General features: G+C 46.6%; 1 pseudogene; it reads right to left on the bottom strand.

Moving 5' to 3' along the window:
* Positions 1-2,010: 2,010 nt before the first annotated feature.
* LOC144119537 (histone deacetylase 8 pseudogene) lies at positions 2,011-4,122 on the bottom strand (annotated as a pseudogene).
* Between the last annotated feature and the right edge of the window lie 514 nt (positions 4,123-4,636).

The raw sequence follows: 4,636 nt of genomic DNA, 5'->3' as shown, positions 1-4,636 counted from the left end.
AGTGAAGAGGAAACTAGGCATAGGTAAAAACCAGATGTATGCATTAAGAGACAAGCAGGGCAATGTCATTAGCAATATGGATAAGATAGTTAACGTAGCCGAAGAGTTCTACACAGACCTGTACAGTAGCCAATGTAATCAGAGCGTTAATAAGAAAGACAGCAGTGCACAGCAATGCGTCATCCCACCAGTAACGAAAGATGAATTAAAGAAAGCCTTAGAAGCAATGAAAAGGGGAAAAGCAGCTGGGAAGGATCAGGTAACAGCAGATCTGTTGAAAGATGGAGGGGACATCGTGCTAGAAAAACTAGGCACCCTGTATACGCAATGCCTTATGGCCTCGACTGTACCAGAAGCTTGGAAGAATGCAAACATTATCTTAATTCATAAGAAGGGAGACGCCAAGGACTTGAAAAATTACAGGCCGATCAGCTTACTATCCGTTGCCTACAAAGTATTTACTAAGGTAATCGCTAATAGAGTCAGGGAAACGTTAGACTTTAATCAACCAAATGATCAGGCAGGCTTTCGTAAAGGATATTCCACAATAGATCATATTCACACTATCAATCAGGTGATAGAGAAAAGCGCAGAATATAACCAACCTCTATATATAGCTTTCATTGATTACGAGAAAGCATTCGACTCAGTGGAAACCTCAACAGTCATACAGGCATTGCGTAATCAGGGGGTAGAAGACCCTTATGTAAAAATACTGGAAGATATATATAGCAACTGCACAGCTACTATAGCCCTCCATAAAGTCAGCAATAAAATTGCAATAAGGAAGGGCGTCAGGCAAGGAGACACGATCTCGCCAATGCTGTTCACCGCATGTTTACAGGAGGTATTTCGGCGCCTGAATTGGGAACAGTTGGGAGTAAGAATAAATGGAGAATACTTTAATAATCTGCGATTTGCTGATGAAATTGCCTTGCTGAGTCACTCAGGAGGTGAACTGCAAATCATGATCAATGAGTTAGACAGGCAGAGCAGATCGATGGGTCTAAAAATTAACATGCAGAAAACCAAGGTAATGTTCAACAGCATAGCAAGGGAACAACAGTTCACAAATGGCAGCAAGAGCCTAGAAATTGTGCCGGAATACGTCTACTTGGGGCAGGCAGTGACAGCTGATCCGGATCAAGAGAGGGAGATAACTAGAAGGATAAGAATGGGGTGGAGCGCATATGGCAAATTCTCGCAGATCATGAGTGGCAGTTTACCAAATTTCCTCAAGAGGAAAGTGTACAACAGCATAATCTTACCGGTACTCACCTACGGGGCAGAAACGTGGAGGCTAACGAAAAGAGTTCAGCTTAAGTTAAGGATAACGCAGCGAGCCATGGAAAGAAAAATGATAGGTGTAACGTTAAGAGATCGGAAGCGGGCAGAGTGGGTGAGGGAACAAACACGGGTTAATGACATCCTAGTCAAAATCAAGAGAAAGAAATGGGCTTTGGCAGGGCATGTAATGCGAAGGCAAGATAACCGCTGGTCGTTAAGGGTAACGGAGTGGATTCCAAGAGAAAGTAAGCGGAGCAGGGGGCGGCAGAAGGTTAGGTGGGCGGATGAGATTAAGAAGTTTGCAGGCAAAGGGTGGATGCAGCTGGCAAAGGATAGGGTTAATTGGAGAGACATGGGAGAGGCCTTTGCCCTGCAGTGGGTGTAGTAAGGCTGATGATGATGATGATGATGATGATGATGAATTCACTATATTCGTTAACTTTCACCATCTGTTTACGGTTCGTGAAGTAATTTTGAAACCATGCTGCAAACGGCCCTCGGAAAGCCAAATTTTGTAGCGTATATTAAGGCGAAAGTGACGCTCGTTTTTTGAACGCTATGAAGCCCTTGCAATGAGACAAGCAAGAGTAACTGCACAAATGAACGCAAAGAATCACAGCACGAGTTGAACAGATGTTCAAAACACTTTGATGTTTGAGAAGTTTTGTATTCCGCCGTTTAAGCGCTGGAAAAGGGTGAGGGCGGTTGAGGGCAGCGAGGATTGGGCATATATACATTTATTTACATTGAGGTAATATGCATTGAAAGGGTTATGTACAAAGAATGGGAGTTGACACGAGAGCGCCCGAACATGTCCACATCTCCCATCGGAGTCCTCCAGCCGCTTGCTCTACTCGCCGAAGAAAACAAAAAAAAAGCGTCGATGATTGACGGCTGCAAAGCGACCGCGCACCTCCCTCGCTGCGACCTTCGGCTACTGGCCGCCGCACACGTGGCACACACGCACATAGACCTCGGCTGCCTGACCGTCTCACGAGTTCAATGGCATTGTAATGAGGCATCGGCTCGACAACACGTATGTTTTTTTTTACTTGACCACTCTCACCGTAATAAACAGGCAGTGCAGGAAAGGCAGAAGTGTGACGCGACGCGAAATATCAGTAATTAAAACAAGTTCACATATCGTACCTTCAGGACCCTCCAATCAGACTCACATGCTTCATTACTTCCTGCAGTATGCCCTCGACGTACTGGGCGTCATTCAGGCCGCGGCGAAAGCCAGGCTCCATGCTGAGCTCGTAGCCAGGTCCGTACACAATAAGGAATCGGTGTTCCGGGATGTCATCGTTCAGTTCTTGGCCCACAAGCGCCGCGGTCACCGCGGTCCAACACCGGGCACAGCTGGCAGCCTCGTACCCCCTTCCAGCGAGGAGAAGCAGCGCCAGCCCACAGCTTTGGATGACGAGAACGCACTGCACGAAGGCGGCTGGGGTCAGATTCCACGCGCCCAGCGGATCGCCAGACAGTCCGTCCGCACCGCACTGGCAAATAACTGCGTCAGGCGCGTTCCTTTGCCTGACCTCGCTTATCACCGGCAATACCGCGCGCAGGAAAGCTGAATCGCTAGCACCATTCCGAAGCCGCAGGTTAATCGAATAGCCACGGCCCAGGCCGAACCCAACGTCATTCACTGCTCCATGCCAGGGAAGAAACCGGGCTCGTACTGGTGAACAGACACAGTGAGCACCTTCTCCGTGCCTTCGAAGGCTTCCTGAACACCGTCGCCGTGATGAACGTCCAGGCCAATGTACACAACTCGTCCGAACTTTCGACGCAGTGCCAGTATACAAGCACGACGTCATTAACGTGACAGAAGCCGGCAGCCTCACTTCTGTGCGCGTGCTGCAAACCACCTTCCCAGTGGATAACAACATCACAAGTCCGCTCAATTAGGGCCCGTGCAGCCGCTAAGGTGCCACCAGCAACATTTTCACAAGCGTCAGGAGTCGCTCTGTCGGCGCACAGTCATCGACTAGGTTGTAGTCTTGAGCGCGACTTACGATATCTTCCCCAAACAGGTGTTCTGCTTCGCAAGACTCCAGAAAGTCGACGTAATCTGCAGAATGAAACAGGCACAAATCCTCGCGGCTGGCCAAGAACGGATGAATGGGGTGCAGATTCTTCAGCAGGTTGTATCCCTTCAGAAGCCCGTGGACCAGAAAACAACGCTTACGAATGCGAGGAACCCTCCCACATTCGAAGAGGTGACTCGGACTCTGGACGTAGCCGACTCGAGGTTTTGTTGATGTCCCTGACGCACAGTGTTCATAACCCACGTTAGGAACGACACTAACAGATGAGGGCAATTCTGATAATTTACTACGCGAGACGTTCGCCTGACTCGTCTAATCATCGCCGCCATCATTGTTTAAAAGAGTGGAATATATAGAACCACACATTTTGATGGCTGAAAACGCTGAACAACGCTATTCTAGCTGAACTCACGCACACACTGCGCGCTTAAAATGTAATATGGATTGACTTGGCTTGACTTGACCGGCGCTAGATATGAAGCGTGTTTTGTTAGTTCTGGTTCTGCTTTCTCGGTTCGCTCGATACCAACGTGGCTCAATACCATTTCATTTATTTATTTCTATTTATCATACACTACGGACCAAATACGGTTTAGTCCAGAGAAGCAGAGTACAAGGCATATGGTACAAAAACTGCGATCTTGAAAAAGTAGCATTCCGGTTAATAAAGCAGATACCAAAAATGGACAACACATACTGAGATGCACCCAAGCATAAAGCCACACAAGAAAGTAAACAGTTCACTTGAGTTTTACGAGTATTCTGCATGTACCTCATTCATACTCCAATCCTGTTGTATATAAGCCCCTCGCCTTTAATCTCGAATTACTTCAGTAGAATAGCAGTTTGGCATGATTGTTGAATCTAATTAATTGCACGCCGTCTGGGATCTTTCGTGCTGATTATGTTAGTAGCACTTGTGGTCGTCGTCTGTTACATGCTCTGCATTCTTTTAGCCTTAAATTCCTTCAAAATAATTTTCTTACTTTAGCCACAAGTTTGTTAGCCGTAAAGTTTTGGTGTTACATGCTGAGGAATATCCCATTCGTAAACACATGGCACGCCCGCTTCATTTCTATTTTCACGCGCTGCTGGCGACGCAGAATTCGGAGTTGAAAATTAACCATTGTGCTGTTGTGCAAGTTTGGTTCAATGCTCAAATGCTGTGCTTGTAATATAGTCTCTATCAACTGTGTCGTAACTCTTTGAGCACATTTTAAGTGCTATTATCTTCAGTGTAACGTCTTTTACAAATTGGGTTATTAAAACTAAAACATGTTTTCTTCTCTGCTCAT

The sequence above is a fragment of the Amblyomma americanum genome, chromosome 1, assembly GCF_052857255.1.
Source record: "Amblyomma americanum isolate KBUSLIRL-KWMA chromosome 1, ASM5285725v1, whole genome shotgun sequence".
Taxonomy (NCBI): domain Eukaryota; kingdom Metazoa; phylum Arthropoda; class Arachnida; order Ixodida; family Ixodidae; genus Amblyomma; species Amblyomma americanum.
This window is presented reverse-complemented; position numbering and strand designations above follow the sequence as displayed.